Source organism: Saccostrea cucullata, unplaced genomic scaffold (genome assembly GCF_032062105.1).
Source record: "Saccostrea cucullata isolate Sc308-1 unplaced genomic scaffold, CSIRO_AGI_Scuc_v1 ctg157, whole genome shotgun sequence".
Classification (NCBI taxonomy): Eukaryota; Metazoa; Mollusca; class Bivalvia; order Ostreida; family Ostreidae; genus Saccostrea; species Saccostrea cuccullata.
The window spans coordinates 585,276-603,885 of NW_026918429.1; positions in this window are offsets into that span (position 1 = coordinate 585,276).

Genomic DNA, 18,610 nt, shown 5'->3' on the forward strand with positions numbered 1-18,610 from the left:
ATGGAATAAGACTGCATATCTCAAACGTATTTATAAAAATAGATTTTGGCATATATACAGAGTATTTGAAAATAAAGCTAGAAAAAGTGGGTGTTGCTACTCAAAAACAAAGACAAGAATAATAAGAATTAAAATGGATATAGTACAAAGTCTTGTTTTTTAACATCATGTTTTCACTGTTACTCGTTTTACCTGAATTACTTTTACGACAAAAGCTTAATCCATCTTTACAATAAATATATGGTTTACGCCTTCTTCTTTTCTTCTTAATTTTGTTTGTCACAATCACAATTTTTACGGCAAAACAGTTCATTTAGCATTTAGTAAACCATTCTGACAGATTAAAACTGCTGAAATTTCTCAAAATTATTGTTGAAATGTTCAGTCTCAGATTTGCTTAAAGCTATGAGTTGTAATAATCGCGAAACCTACGACACAGCGGAAGGAAAAGAAAAAAAAAGTAGAAGTAAAATCAAAGAAAATATAACAAACGTTTTGTAGTTGGATATGGAAACCATTGTACTCATGAGAAAGATTTTTTTTTATTCTTTTTCAACCGTGTTTCGCATCCGTGAAAAAAAAACAACCTAACCACTCGTGAAATAATCCATATCAAGATATATTTTAAATATTCTCTATTATAGCTTTTTTTTCTATTAATCAAAATAGTAAAATACTTTCAAGTGATCTCTAGGCATGCAAAGTCTTTTGTTAATACAAATACTATATGAACTATTTAATTTTCAATTCAACGTCTGCTTTATGAATATGGGATAATGAACAGTTCTAAGCGTAAATGTCCATTCAGACATTACAAATTAGGGGCATAGTAAAGACAGATCTCTAAAAACATACGAAGTGGGATCGGATGCTACGCAGGAGTAAACAACCCCTATCGACCGGTCACATCTGTCGTGTGTTCCTTGTCATGATCGGGAAATAACGGGAAAATTCTGTAGACGATTCAGTGTGTAAATAATGGTCTAACAATTGGTATAATAATTATTTCTTTGATTTCATGTGATTTTAACATGAAATAGTATAAAACAGGTTCCAAAGAAATTTCGCTGCTTAAAGATGATATTCGACTGAGATCGTATTCGAGAACTATTATCCAACAAAGCATTTACATCAAGTTCACGATTTATAAATTAATTCATTGTACTTTCTTTATCAAAAAATATTTGTTATCTACATTTTTCCCCTTTATCATAACAAATGGGAGTTATTCATATCACGTACACAATAAAAGTGTTTTACACAATGACAATCACATGTATCGTCTCTTTTGATTCTCGGGTTTCTGCGTGTTCTTAAAAAAAGTTCCGATGCTAGAAATACGTAAAATCAAAAAATCAAATCAACGAATCTGAATGATTTTTAATTACAAAGATAAAAACCTTTATTTACAGAATTAATAAACTGCAAAAACACAAAAAGCAAATATTCCTCAGGATTTACCAGACATAAATATCATTTTACTTTGAAATCAATATTTTCGCAGGAATTAAATTTTGTTCTTTTTGGGGTATGAAGCGACCCAGGAAATCATCTTCAAAAGTACAAAAAAGAACCCATCAAAAATAAGATTTTTTATGAGATAAAATATTGTTCACTTGTCAAAATTGCTTTTACAAACTCTATAATTTCCCAATTTATCGTCATTACATATAAACAAGATTCATGAATACTCCAGTATATCTATTTTGAATACTAGTATATTGATCATTTCATCCTTGTTTGACCGTTAGTTTTCCATTGTAAAAATTTGGTCATATTACGCAAAATTTATGTTTGTTTTACAAAAGTACAAGGGAAACTCAAGGATTTGCCGCTTTACGTTTATCATATCATATTATCTACGTGGTACGATCGAATATAAAGCTTGTTTAAGTTTCTATTCCAGGTTTTGTCCAGTATTTTGTAACTTTGAAGTATATATTAAAGTAAAATGGAAACTGTCTGATTTCCTTGAAGACATTATAACTTAAATGAGTTTTTAAGTCAAGATATTTATTCAAATAATGGAATTGCATTCTTTCAAATGTACCAGGATTTCGAATCCCCATATATTACAGACATAAAAATGCAAGATTATATAGTAACATTACGTTATTAAACAAATCCAAGTGACATTCGAAGGACAGATTAGATTAACTGATTTAACCTATCTTACACACACATTGTGTTTTGTGTTTGTTCAATTATATTTTTTTCTGGCTTTATATAATGGGCCTTAAAAAACTCGAAAAACACATGATAATTTCTAACGTGTTGCCATTTTATATATATGAAAAAGTGGTATTTTAGACGGTCTTCCCTTTGAGTAAAAATAAATATCATTGTCTTTTAATATTTAAAATTGGTTTTCAATTTTTACATAAAAGATAAACTGTTTCCGAGTATTCAAAAGAACTCATCTTCTACACAAAGTAATTTTATGCGGTCAGACAATATTCCTTTCAATCAGTCTTCTATTATCATTAAATAAATGTAAAATGAAAATAGGACTGATGATAAATGTTCTCCCTGTCGTACACCAGCATTGAAATTGAAAAAGTAGAATGACAGACTATTCCTATGCATTCATAATTCTCAGGATAAGCCGGACAACCCTTATTTTTCCGATTAATGAAACACATGGAGATAACGAACAATATTCAAGATCAAAAGTCCATAAAACAATACAAAATAGGAGCAGAGCAAACACAGACCTACAAAACATCCGAGGTGGGATCAGGTGTCATGGAGGAGTGAGCAACCTGCCGACCGGTCACACGCCGTGTGCTCCTTGTCATGATCGGGAAATGACGGAAAAATTCGTCGTCAATTCAGAGTATAAATAATGAACTAACAAATAGTATGAAAAACGTCAGTCAGCATTTGACTCAATGATAAATTGTATTTGTTGACAAGGTCATTGTATAGACCATAGAACTTACGAAATGATGACTTTAAACGAGACTGCTGAAATTCTTGTTTGTCAATAATTTACCTCGTGAAATTGTTCATACGTAGAGCATGCTCTTGCGTATCGAATCAACTGACATATATACACTCCGTATGCAGGTGATGAAGGTATATCGCTGCATAAGAAGGGGAAGTTGACGATAGAAAAGTCACCACGCTTATCATAGAGCTTGGTTGTTAGATTACATGAGCGTCCTTTTCAAGTAAAATATCCAAATGTGAAACAGAATGTGTCAGACTCTGTGGTATCTTTTTTCTCAAACTCACCAGGATATATCGTATCGACAAAAGAATGGAAATTATATGTTCACAAATCCAAATATGTAAATGTATGGGTTTTTTTTTTAAACTAATTTTGAACTGATTTGAAAATAAAGACATGTAAATGGAACATTTTCATAGATAAAAACGTGTTCTTAAATTTTCATTTGGAAATAAAAATAAAATCGAAAAGATATACTCTTTTGAGGATTATAAATTAATGTCTTGTTATTTGGTTGTGAGCGCAAAATGTTGTAACAGGTAATATGCTCTTTCACTTTTCAGAAAACTAAAGTTTCTTTCTGGGGCGTTTCGAGCAGGTGAGTAATGAAGAAATGCGCCAATTCTAAAACAAATTGCGTGAATGAAGAATATGTCCTCTGGGAAGAAAGATACTTTTTCATTGATGTTTGGTAGGAAATGGTTGTAGCTATAATTTTATGAAGACAATAGTTCCCGCGGAAAGCTATTTTCTCTCATTTAAACTGGAAAGAGAATACGTCAATGAACACTTGCGTGTCATGAGTTTTTCCTAAGGAGAGCAGAAAATTAATGCATTTGTGGACTATTTAACTTTTCATTTCATGGTACAGCAAACTGAACTTCCAACCGATAGGCAATAGGGATACCGCAAAGTACAACGTATTTGAAACAATAAAATGTAAAACACTTGGAAGGGATGGGCAAACACAATAGGTCAATGAAGAAGGGCTAATTCCAGATTTTACCAGACAAAATTTTCATTGCAAAAAATTTTACGTTTTTTCACATGATTACATTCTCCTTCTATAAAACAGGAGAATATAATATAAGACACACTACATGTACTTAGTAATTCCAACATTATTGGTGTACCGCAATATCTATTTCGCGCTTTATTAAACGATGACGTGACGTTGTTACTTTACACACCAGTGACGGAAATATAGGCGATGTAATAATACTGCTATTTGGTGCACTAATGACAGTATTCATGGGCGATGTAATAATATTGTTATTTGGTGCGTTTACCGACTTGCTATTCGGTAATATTACAGGCAATTTGAAGACATTATTTTTACTTACTGTAAAATGACGGTGTGATTTGACGGAGTACTCGTTAATATTAAATGCGATGTGAAGACAATATTATTAGGGACTGTAAAATGACGGTATGGTTTGACGGAGTACTCGGTAATATTAAAGGCGATGTGAAGACAATATTATAAGGGACTGTAAAATGACGATATGATAAGGCGGAGTACTCGGTAATATTAAAAGGGGATGTGTACACAATCTATTAGAGACTGCAAAATGACAGTATGATTTGGCGCTGTACTCGGTAATATTAAAGGGGAAGGGAAGACATTATTGTTAGGGACTGTAAAATGACGATATGATTTGGCGGAGTACTCGGTAATAATAAAGGCGATGTGAAGAATTATTATTAGGGACTGTAAAATGACAGTATGAGTAGGCGCTGTACTCGGTAATATTATAGGCGATTTGAAGACATTATTGTTAGGGACTGTGAAATGACGGTATGATTTGACGGAGTACTCGTTAATATTAAAGGCGATGTGAAGACATTATTATTAGGGACTGTAAAATGATAGTATGAGTAGGCGCTGTACTCGGTAATATTATAGGCGATTTGAAGACATTATTGTTAGGGACTGTAAAATGACGGTATGATTTGACGAAGTAGTCGTTAATATTAAAGGCGATGTGTACACAATCGATTAGGGACTGCAAAATGACAATATGATTTGGCGCTGTACTCGGTAATATTATAGGAGAAGGGAAGACATTATTATTAGGGACTGTAAAATGACGGTATGATTAGGCGCTGTACTCGGTAATATTATAGGCGATGTGAAGACATTATTATTAGGGATTGTAAAATGACGGTATGGTTAGGCGCTGTACTCGGTAATATTATAGGCGACGTGAAGACAATATTATTAGGGATTGTAAAATGACGGTATGATTAGGCGCTGTACTCGGTAATATTAAAGGTGATGTGAAGACAATATTATTAGGGACTGTAAAATGACGGTATGATTTGACGGAGTACTCGTTAATATTAAAGGCGATGTGAAGACAATTTTATAAGGGACTGTAAAATGACGATATGATAAGGCGGAGTACTCGGTTATATTAAAAGGGGATGTGTACACAATTTAATAAGGACTGCAAAATGACAGTATGATTTGGCGGAATACTCTGTAATATTAAAGGCGATATGAAGACAATATTATTACGGACTGTAAAATGACAGTATGATTAGGCGCTGTACTCGATAATATCATAGGCGAAGGGAAGACATTATTATTAGAGACTGTAAAATGATGATATGATTTGGTGGAGTACTCGATAATATTAAAGGCGATGTGAAGACATTATTATATATTAGGGACTGTAAAATGACAGTATAATTAGACGCTGTACTCGGTAATATTATAGGCGACATGAGACAACATTATTAGGGACTGTAAAATGTTGGTATGATTAGGCGGAGTACTCGGTTAATATTAGGTGACGTAAAGACGATATTATTAGGGGCTGTACAATGACTTTATGATTAGGCGGAGAACTCGATGATATTAGGCGACGTGAAGACTAGGGACTGTAAGTTTTAACATTTTAACTTAGTTTTAACATCTTTAAATTCTAAAACATTAATGTAACAAACACTTTGACTGACATATAGATGTACTATGGATATAAACACTGAAAACACTAATCGTTAATGTTTAAAAGAAGGAAATTGGCTAAGAAGAAACAAAGCATAAAGTAAAAATTCAAATTATTAAAACCACAACGATTTAACATAAGCATTAACCTGGCAGAAAATTTCGGATGTGTGACATTTTAAATAAAATCAATTTTTGGGGGTCAAGGCTAAATGCTGATTTGCCATTTTTATCCAGCCAGTAGTACAACAAATATTGCCAAGTAGGACTCAACCACAAAATGTTTTAAAATATTCTAAAAATTACAATATCAATGTAAATTTGTGACATCTCAGATACTTAACAAGAAGTCAGGAGTCATTTTCCATTCATCTTTCAGATTCATCTGGCAGATTACGTTTCTTCAAAGCTTTTTAAGAGAATTTTAAAACAGCTTAAGCGTATATTTAGTTATTTAAATAAAAATCTAAAAAAAAAAATAGAGAATACATTCTATTTATGTCATGGCGTCAATAAAAACAAAAGTCAGTTGTTTTCTCTCTCGCAATTTGTTAAAGGTTTTGTCAGAAAGATACGAAAGAATAGCAACGTGCAATTTCTTGAGCTTGATAGAGACTTCGTGTTATCTAGCCCACTCATTTTCCAATCTACAAATTTGAACACTGCTTTGTCCCACACAACACGGAAAAGTTTGATTTGTATTTGTTCTTCCGGATATTGTCACAAGAATTTGACTTCCGGAAGTAGTACCGCAATTTTAGTCACCACGATTATGAAAAATTTATATATTCATCATATTGCACGAGATAAGAAAGAGAGATTTGGCAGATATGTCACCGTATATCACAATAATTTCGAAGAATAACTGAAATTTAGTTCATTAAATATTTCTTTGCAATTTTTTTGTCAGTTTTTATTTAAAATTTGAAAGGTCCGAGCTCATTATTGCTTCATTATAATGGTATAATAAAGAGGTATAGGTGCAAATTTTTCGTATGGAAATGATGTGTCATACTAATAAAGGTAAATTAGGAACTTAATTTAAATAAGTCTTACCTATACTTGAAATTCCAGACAACATTCAAGATTTACAACAAATCATTGGAGTAAAATTACTTAAACCTACATTCTTTGGTCTAACTTAGACTGAAATAGATTTAGCATTATTTAGGAATTTATATTGATAAACAAAAATGCTTCCCAAAGTATGTGTTAACATTTCGTTAAAAAACTCTTAGTTCTAAGATGTGAATAAGCTGAATTTAAAATGTCATCAACTGTATATCTCTCAAAACAATCAACATTTTCCGAAGACTGAAGATTGATTCCTTAAAAGAACCAAAAATCATCAGAATTAATTTAATCATCTATTAGCCCATGGTCCTCTGTAATGCAGACTGATTGTTTTTTAAACGGGCCGTTGAAACTTCGGTATCAAATTTAAATGCACTGTTCTCCTTATCGCGAATGTTCTTCAGCCATTGATGGCGAGATATATAAATATATATAAATTTGTGTGTCCATAAAAGGTCCGCTAAACGTTGGTATTATGAGAGGATAATTTTTATTTACGATGTGTCACGCCGTGTAAGTTGACAAACCCGTACGAAACCCAGTGCCTGTACCTCGGTGGTATGCAATATTTACTTAAATTCAACAACTTAACACCCAAAGTTACAAAGCTTCTAATTGAAAATGAAGCCAAACAGTATCCAAAGAACAGTTTAGTAAGAAAAAAAATGGCCTAAATATTTGCGAAAACACGTTCTTGTTTGAATTGCGGTATTTTCATTTGTTCATTAAATGTGATAAAAATATGTCTAGTATTTTCTTTGGATGAAGTCCGAGTGTTTGTGTTTAGTTTATCATATGAATTAAATAGTACAAGGGTAACTGCGGTTGACAGACAAAATAGACATTATCGTTCTAAATAAAGAGGCAGCGCTTGAAAATTTCTAGAATTACGTGCATAAAATTGATATTTGATTTAATTTTTATTCACCATTCAAAGCTGATTCGATTAAATTATGTTCAAAATAATTCAATTCCACCAAGTCCTTTCTTCAATTCATATACTAGATCCTTAAATGTTTGTAGAAATAAAAAAAAAATCATAAGGCAAGTAATCATAATTTAAAATGTATAATGAGACAATATATATAAAATCAGATTGCTAGGTGGGGATAATTACTAATTTTGTATTCTATGTTTACATTTTATAAATTATTATAAAATTATTTATTTATTATTGGTCTATTTGCTTATCTATTTGACACTCGATTGCTAAAATCAAAAGTAAGAACAGTTTATAAAATTCACCGTGCAAGTTCAGAAACCAGTTTTGTTTTGCGAAATTAAATGATACCAATACATGCGCCAAGGAAACTTTTTATATTAAAGAATTCTTATAAATTAATATATGTTTTATAAAAATGCTGCGTCACAGTGGCATCTATATATTTCATTCAGCTTTATTTTCCATACTAGGAATTTGTCCCGGAGACAACCATCAAGCGAGGAACGAAATCGATTTCCGGCAATTAACACGACTTCAAAGATAGAATATCACTCCGAGTGTCAAAAATAGAAGACAAATAGACGGAGGCGATTGCTGAGGTTGCATTTTTCTCTTCTTAGAACATAATAAAAAAACCCGCCCTGCCTCTGAAGCTCCCAGAATTCCCATTCATAAATGCCATCTAGAAAGGCGTAATTTCATTTGACTAACGAATTGGTGACAAGAAAAATTTCAATCAATCAATCAATCGATTTTTTTTATCCTAGAGTTAAGTGTGGGTGTTAAGGTAAGGGCGAACGGTTGCCGATGTACAAACATTAGTGCTCCCGATGTTTGACTGTCCTAGAGATATAATCACGTGATAGCAATTGATGGAGAAGTTCAGTCGTTAAATAAATAGGCAGTGATGTTTTATGGCCAATAAAGTCTATAAATTGCATGTTCTACTTTGTGAAATCAATATAGAAACCCACATTTTTGAAAAATTACAAAATTGCGAGAATATCTATATATAATACTATATAAATTTAAGTAGAATATTTCTTTGTTACAGTATTATAAGGAGCCGACTTCCATCTATTTAGAAAGTATAAGGGTTATTTTTTCTCGCCAAATGTCAAGATATTTGACAGATATTACAATTAAAAAAACGAGTACTGTGCATATCTTTCCATTACTGAATTCAAGAAAGTCAGCTTTTTTTATTTGAGAAAAAATATGAACAAAATTTATTATATGTCATCATTCTCGTAACAGAAAATAAATGAGCGACTGTTGAGTCACTTGAAGAAACCCCCTAACTGGTCAAATTGTCAAGGTTGCTGTATTTAAGAGTACATTACATCGCAAGTCAAATTCTAGGTTAAAAATTCTAGAGTCGAGTTTTTAAAATTTTCAATTTAACAACTCTTAACGAACAAAGGACTCTGTAAATGTCCAAATCATTTTTTATCTTCTACTAGCTTAAAAATAGGGTAATCTATTTGAATTGACAGTTTATGGTTTAAATCTCCTAAATGATTTGTAACCCCTTTTTAAAATACTATAAATACCAAGGTTCGAATCCCTTTCATGACTTGATTTCCTTTTATATAAATGGCTCGAATATCTTTATGTATGATTTGGTAAACTGTTAAGTTGTTAAGTACTAATTACACGCATACGAGTGACTACAATTAATATATTCCTACAATGATTTCATGAGAATGTTTTTGATTAGGATTTCATATAATAGAGAGGGTTGTTTGAAATTATTAAACATCGTATTTAAATTTGTTGATCAGGGCAATAGCTTTTTCTTAGAGCTTTTGATTACTGGTATATTCAGTCTTTTCATGAATTTATTTACGTTCTGTATTTTCAGTTCCTCTCACTGTACTTATCTTCTTTCCTTTTATTTGAGGTGATATTTTTATTTTTACAAGGTTTAGACACCAGACAACATCTGCCTACATTGTTTCTGTTCGTATAGTTCAATCGCAGAATACTCTTACTGCACTTGTCATTAGTAATCGCCCTTGTTGTATCATATTCGCGGGAAAGGCGTACTATATTTCTATCAATTCGGCAATAGGGCAATAGCAGTAACTCGGAACTCTAGTAGTAACTTACAGGTCACAAACAATGTCACCAGTACTACGAAGTTCTTCTAAAGTCTCAAAGATGTCGAAGATCTTTTCCGAATTTGTGTAATTAAAGCGTCGCAGGATAATAAGTATGGTGTCTGCAAGGTGTCCCTTTTGTATTGTTTGCTTAAAAAACAATTAAAAAATATGCTATTTTTTTAAGAAGTACTCTGACATGCTATAAATAAAGGAATATGAAAATGTTGTCTGTGCGCAAACACACATATTATAGAGCAACACAGTTACAAAGTTTTAAAATTGTGGCAACCGGAAGTGTGATGAACAGGCTCTCTGCTAAAACACTAAGTACCTACAAGGCAACATGTAAGAAATTTTGTTAGATATCAGTTAAGATGCAGTCACCCCCTCTGTTCTAACCCCTACCATCAGTAAACGCCAATATTATATTAGCGCACAAAAGGCACGCAATCGGATCCGGAAACGACTTTGCGCGCAAGATGACATGGTAAACGCGCTACAGTTTCTATTCCCATTGACGATATTTTAACCTATTGTGGCGCTTGATTCCACATCTGATTTTTTTTTTTTAGGTCTGTGTTTGTTCTGCTCTGATTTTGTATTGTTTAAGGACATACGCAAGGTAATTTACCTACTGATAATTTTTCAAGATATTCAAAATTTAAACTTATAATACAATTATATGCTTTTAGACAAAAAATCAGGATACATTACCAGGGGCTTTGAAAAGATATCAAATTTTGAAATTTTTTGCATTATTCAAAGAAAAATGTACAAAAATTTCAAAACATAAATTCCAGATTTTTTTTCATCAAAAATTGTTTTAGAAGAGGTGAACAAATCCATATATACACATTAAAAGTATTGCACAATGTAGTGGAACTCTTCAACCCCAGGGAAGAATCCAATTAAGTTCAAACTACGTTGCGTATGACCTTAATGGACTTTGAGCTTGAATAGTGTTCGTTATCTCCAAACAATTCATTGAAGAGTTCAAGTTCTTTAACTATATTTAAATTTCATAAGTTTGGATGGTTTAGAGTTCAAATTTAAATCGGGTCTTATTAGTTAAGTAAACGACCATATAATTTATATATATGACTACATAATCAAGTTAAATAGTACTAGTAATACTTTTAATTACTACGAAGAAATGCTTTGAGTTCAACTTTTCGAAAACGCTGCATGTTATACACGTAAAGAATTTCCAAAAAGTCGAAAAAGAGGTTGATAATGATGCTGGACTATGGCATACACAAAAAGAGACAACAAGAGGAAGAGGGCTAAAATAGGCTTGCTTGCTGCCCAATCCTTGTGAATAAAATTTTGTATAAATCACACAACACGAATCTCTGTATATAGTTATACGACTTGGAAAGGACAATTCAAAAGTACATCATAAAATAGTTTTAAGGCAGGTAGAAAGCCATAGAAAAATGATTGTTACACTCGTCGGCGCCATTATTAATGCAAAATATTTTGACATGTGTTAACTAGAACTAAATGTAATTTCTGAAAGAATATTTTATGGTTGTTGCCGTTCTTCATCAATCTTATGATTAGTCATCAACTGCTTAAAAGGCCTAAAATTCTCCAAAGATTAATTGTGCATATTTTCATGGGTCATTTTGTAAATATCCGTATATTTTAGGTTGAACTCTAGGATTCTTTTAGAATAATTGCCATTCAAATTCAAACTCCTTTTGTTTTGAATGGTGAAGCATCGGATTTGCCGAAAGGATTCACCAAAATGCTTACATTTGCACTACCTGGTCAAATGGCTTTCTAACAATACTCAAGAAAACCAAAGCAGAATATTAAGAGAGAGAATTTATGTTGCTAATATACTAAAAATAAATCTCCATTAATGTGATTCACTAGACAGAGACACAGACAAATATTTTCCCAAAAGTTTTAAACAGCAAGTTTTAAAAATGAACTCTATTTTGTACCTGAATGGCGTCCCAGAATATAGTTGACATTCCTGCAGCCAGAGTTTATATAAGCGGAAGCCGGGACACTCCATAAAAAGTATCGCCAACATATCTACCAGGCCATATTTATCATAACTATTCGGAAATGTATAGACAGTGTTATAAATACTATACCTTGAGGATAATTTTTGAAAAATTCCTGAATTATCATAAATGACCTTAGGATTCTAGAGAACTTGAAGAAAGTCTAGCGATATAGTCAGTGGTACCTATTGACAGATTTGTATATGGACATAAAGATGGTAAAAATATTGAGATAAATGCTACATCAAGACGACACCCTGACGGGTACATGATCAGTCACTGGATGACGTAGTCACTGCGTCAGAGGTCTACTTCCATTTATCTCTATCCATATAGTACAATCCGGGTGTACTTTATGAATGGAACACACAAAAGGTCTCGTAATAACTTTATCGTAACATTGACACAATTGAGTACTCTGGCCTCATGTTGGGTTATCTTCAGAAGAGTCGGGAGGGTTTCGTTATGTTTCAAACAGCCTATACATGTACATGTATATTAATGTGGACTCTTTAGATGCCATCATTAATTAGAAGCAGAAATAGAAATAAAAAGTAAATTTTATTCTGACCAGACTAAGAAGAAATATAAAAGTTATGTATAACATTTGATTGTTAACAATCTACAGTTTCTGTTGCAGAGCTGAATGTAATCGAATCAATCATATTTCACACAATATCCCGCTGATTGGCGAGCAAAGACTGCAAAAACTTCCTGTTGTTAACATTATTGCTAAATTAGAGAAAAGGGATTACCAAATTCCAAATAAGAGTTCAAATATGGCTTTCTCTGGAACGATTTTCTAAAATCCAACATTCTACAAGGTCAGTGACCCAGTTTTTGCTACCTTTGCTGAAGTTGGACCAGCAGGTACACCAAAACCCCATGAGTGCACTGGAGTAATTTCTAAAATAGACGGAGGTTGTCATAATTGTTGTCTCAACCTTGTTGAATGGATTTTGATTATGTTATTCACTGGAAAGAAATGTTCTAGTATCACTGAGAGCACTTTCATATGACTTTAATTTAGCATTTCCGTCATAAAACAAGACCAACTTTTTGTTTTCCGTTTAGAACTTACCGAAATCCCAGGTTTAAAGTGCACATTTGTATGAAATAAGAATCATATAGTCAGACTTTCCTTTGACGTAATTTTGTTATGATGAATCTGTATAACGTGCCTATTTTCATTTTGAGTTCTGGAAATCAGTGGGGAATTCAAAAACCAAACCAGACAGGGAGGGAACCAGTCAATGATCTCGTGGGTGTTTCATTCATTGAAATTACGATTTTTTACACTAACTGCAATATTAACCCTTATGAAAGTTTTTAAACACAAAAACGATGTTCTTTTCTTGATGCTTTTTTTTCCTAAAAACTCCTGCAGAGCTTATGAGTTTTTAAAGTTATCTTCCTGCGCAAAGACTGCGTACAGAATTCAATTAGATTCGCTAAACCCTCTTCCTTTTTCCGAACCATTATTTCGGGGGCGATACATCTTCTTATTCAATATTGTTTATTAGCTAGTTTGCACGGCGAAGAAAGCCACAAAAACGGTTTGTTACGAAAGGGGAGAACAAGTAATAAAAATATAATAGAGAAAACCTCAGAGTCGGTAACTGTTCAGATAATTAGCAGAGTTCATTGTCTGTTAGAAGTTATATAAATTAGTCTAGAACATTATTGCCGTCTGGTAACAGTGAGCCCGATCAGCAACCTGTCGCATTCAATAACAGAACTAGACAGGTCGAGGCCGGGAATCAGATAGACTCATAGTATTTTAGTGTGAGTCGATAATACTACCAATCATACTTTAAAGAATATTTCTAATTTTTGTCGCACGTCTTCCTTTACGTGACGTTATGTTTGTTTTTATCCTTACTCTCAATGATGATAAACAAAAACTTTTTCTTTTAATTTACAATAGATCTATAGACCTCTATATGGCAGAAAAAATTCAAAATGTTGATGTATGTTTTTTTTTCTTTCAACATCCTGCTTTTTTTTTTACTTTGTATATGAAACTAATGACAGGTTATAGACTTAATTTGTGTTGGTTTTTGCAGGTGGAAACAGAAACTTAAAGCAGAGGTCTACTTTAGGTCTATGGTGAAAACAAGTTTGATTTACACAATTTCAAAGGGTTATCTATTATTACAAGTAGAGCTTTTTAAAAAAGCTTACAGTCTTCAGCAACAAAAATTAAATAGTAAACTGGCCTACACCTGCCATATCATATATTAATTATTTTTGAGAGTATCTTGGCTTTGTATTTCTTCATTAGTTTTTACTGGCATAAGCCCTACAAACTGATAGGTTAAACAGAGGCTCGACTGCCCTCCTTAAACAGTTGTTAAACTGTTAAACTTCGACTCTGCTGACGAAAGCATTCGACAAACCTCGACTGATTCCGTCAACTTTTCAAACAATTAAGGGAAAAAAGAATATATACAAGCTGTAAAGCTTGCATGTACATGTATAAAGATCAATTCTGTTTACAATGAAAATATAGAAACTTTTTGTAGTTGTTGCTATAAAAATATAGCCTGTTATTTAGAATTAATGACTGCCAATTTCCACTGTTCGTTTTGTCATATTTTTTACGATTGAAAATCTTCCAAATTTGTTCAGTGGTACGGAAATTAGATCATCAGAAATTATCTTCCTTGTCTTCAACGGTATTTCAACCAATGAAATACCCTGTAATTGAAACTTTCTCATCATGCAATGTCTACCAGTCACAACAGAAAGGAAGAGTATAGTCCGAAGGCTGTTAAAAACTTAAACTCTGAATACCGTCTTGGTGAAAAAAAACATTCGAGGATTTTATTTAAGTAATGTGAACTGTAAAGTGTTGAATTGATGTTACAGTGTATATACAGAGAACTCTATGAAAAAAAAATTACGAATTCATAAAAAGACCTTCGCTCGCCAAGGGTTTTTGGTCCAGTTCGCTTCCCCTTGGCTCACGAAGATGCATCCTCAAAAGTGCTACCAGTAGTTGAAGAATATCATCCCTTTTAAATTTGCATCGATTAATAGTATGATATCGAGAATATAATTTGTCATGCACGCCGATTATATCGGTACACCGCATACTTCATCGCCTATTATATAAGGTTTTGGAATTCTCGTCCAATTAGCGATAAAACCTTATTTAGCGAAATTAAGTTAATAAATTATTGGTCTGTTATCTACGGATTCATAGATTCCTTATCAAAGGTTTTGCAGGCAGTGTAGAACTTAAAGACCTGCGCTAGTTCCTTCTAATGTATATTTTATCACAGAGATTCAGATCGTGAGGTTATCCCAGTATAATAAAATTTTAGGCTCATCGACAGACGGACCACAACAAATATATCTATCCTACATCATATTGTGACTTTTTATAGTCAAGGGTGCGGTATAGGTGATGAAAAGAAACTCTGACATTAAATCTTAATGGTATCAAATACGTATACCCATAGGCCACCGTATAGATTACAATTAAGTACTTTGGTCAAGTATACATTTCTCTTAGACAGTAAAGGTCTGAAACTTTTATACGTTGATTTTTGATTTCCAAGTATAAAATAGCCAAACTACATCAATTTTGGCACCAAAAACTCTTATTTTGAAATATCACAAGCGGATGTACTTTATAGACTGCTTCTTTCTTTTATTATGTTGAATATTACGTCTAGTGGGGGGCTAAATATTGTTGTAAATATTATGACTCTCTTGTTTAAATCTGTCAGAATTGACGTAAAAAATCACTCTGGGGGTGATAATATCATTCAAAGCTTCTCAAATATATATTAAATCATTATTACATAGCAAAATTATGCAGCTGGTCACAATTATCCGAAAATATTATATTAATTATTTCGAGGGGATATTAAATTGCAATCTAGACAGACTTTGGATTGTTTCAATTGTTCTAAGGTATTTGATTGTCTCAAAAATCCTTGAATACAAAAGGGACACAAACTAAGTTTAATATCAATACATTGTTACTATTCCTACAATGTATACTCTTCATAGATCAAGGCAATAAAATTTCGTGTGAAAGGGCCTCGATATTAAAACTTCACAAAATTTATTGAGCTTTGCTTCTCTGTAATTAAGTTATCCCGGCTGAAAAGAATATTTCGCCATATAAAAGATTGCTTAATTATATTTGTCAAACATTGATAAAGAGTAGCAATTCCTGGGCGATTTATCAGCCCGCATTGTCCTCGAGGTGGCACAAGTCCCCCGCAAAGTTCACCGTGGTGGAGAAGTCTAGGCGGACGAGAAGATCCTAATATAAGCGACTGGGGTAAAGTCATTTCACTTGCCGGGAAGGTTCGTGTGGACTTTCTGTTGAAAAAATGAGAGAATCTGATGAAGATTTATTGTTAGGTGAAGGGGACCTATGCTTTCCTTTTGTCTGCTGTAATACGTGTGTGGTAAAACAGCTTTAAACACAATTATTTACAATGTTACAAATCTTATAATGTTGTGAACATTATAGAAAGACACTGGAAAATGTGTAATTAAATGTTCAAATATTCAGTAATTAATCTAGTATTTGTGTGTGGTTCAAAGCAGGAGGTAGTCATAATGTTCAACGATTATAACGGACGCCGTCTGTCGATATGTATACGAAACTATGTCATGAGAGATAATCCAAACTCTGAATTCGTGGAGGGGCTTTATCTCCCTTAAAACAACTTTAATAAACATTTCAATATTTTTACTGGAATTCTCATTGAATTCTAATGCAAAGCGCAATTCGATTTCATTTGGTCTCATTCGAGATATCGCCAAATCACTATTTTCTTTGACCATTTTGACCCGCAAGACCAGCATAAGCATTTTTTGGAAAAAGATTCACCGTTTTTTTTTTTCACTTTTGTGATAAACATGTATATTGTTTAAGTTCTAGTGATCATAATTTATTTAGTTTCAGATATTTAGAATTACCTGTTTAGAGCACCGATATGTAACATTTTCATTTTTGGAGCGTTGGTTCTTTCGGTACTTTGAAACCACAATTCACATCAATGCCTAATTAGTGTATGACCTAATAATGATTCCTATACCTTGAATTTTAAGGATACCGTTATTTCAATTATACCCATGAAATATTTGTATTCAGAACCTTTACATTTATATTTAGGAGTACCAAATGACAATCGCAACTTTAAGTCCTTTTTGATGGGTTACGTAGGCGTCTATGGATGCCGGTTCAGAAACGTGAAGAAGTGAAAGAAATCTCTCAAGTTATTTGTAGAGTTTAGAGTTAATTGAAACATTTAGCTAAAATATACTTCTGAAGGGACAATCAACACTTTCTACCAAAAACTTTAATTAATAGGAAGTGACGCCATCTTATGTTAAATAACATCCGGTAACAATGGGTAATGTTGAGCTTTTGGAGCTTACAGGAAAGGCCCGAGAAGATGCAATTTCGAGGAGTACATTTGAAAATTGCACTGAATCCTATACATGTATGTAAAGCGTATATACAAACTTCCGTATCATGAATCTTAATGAGGAAAGCTTACTAAAAGTAATTAAGATAACTAATTTTTAAAAAAAATGTGTTTGAGAAGTATATATGTCGGCTATAGTACTTGTTTGTGAAATACTGGTGCCCCATATGGTAGCTTATGTCGAATTTTGAAGTTTCTCAAATGCATGTCAAATCCCAAGGTCATTGTCAAAAGGTCAAAATTGTTAGTACCCAAAGGTAGATCTTAATTATCCTAAAGAATACACTCGTGAAACATGAAAATCCTAGTATTAATTGTTCAAATGTTATGGCCAAGTTTAAAGTTTTTTATTAAAAGTGGGTCAAAATCTAAAATCAAAGTAAAAAAAAAATAAAATATATATATATATATATATAGTGTAACGGTGGATGATTTTAATGTCTATATATGTGTTATTAAATCATTGTTATTTATTACAATGTATCTAGTCATGTACATGTATTAATATGAACTGTAATATCGTGTTGTGAACTATTATGCTATTATTATTGTAATACATTTAACGTCGGGTTCGTTGCCACTTTGCGCGTGTGCCAGGCCGTTCTGGACAACGCCCGTACGTCTGTTGACGGCCTGACCACCGTGACGTTGGTAACGACCAGAGTACAGTACTAGACTGACATTACAGCGAGTAGGTATCCACCATAGACTTATAATATTGTAGTAAAGTCTTCACTGTGACTTATTTATTTACCCTATTTAATAAACCTTTGTTAAACTTTATACACTTGAGTGTTTCTCTCTGTAAATCACTGAATCTGGATTTATGGAAACGTATAGGTTTCCCGTTACAATATATATACCTATTGAAAGTTCTTGCCACAATGTATACACATGTGAAGAATGAGAGCACCAAAAGTTATGACCAAGGTTAAAGAAGTTTGTTTTTTGGGGGGGTTGGGGTAAAAGTGGGTCAAACTCTAAGGTTAAGGTCATGAGGTCAAATTTGGTGATACCCGTAGAAAGGTTTCATCACAAGAAATAAACCTGCGATGTAGGAAAGCAATAGCCTCAACCAATCAGAAGTTTTGGGGAAGGATAAAGT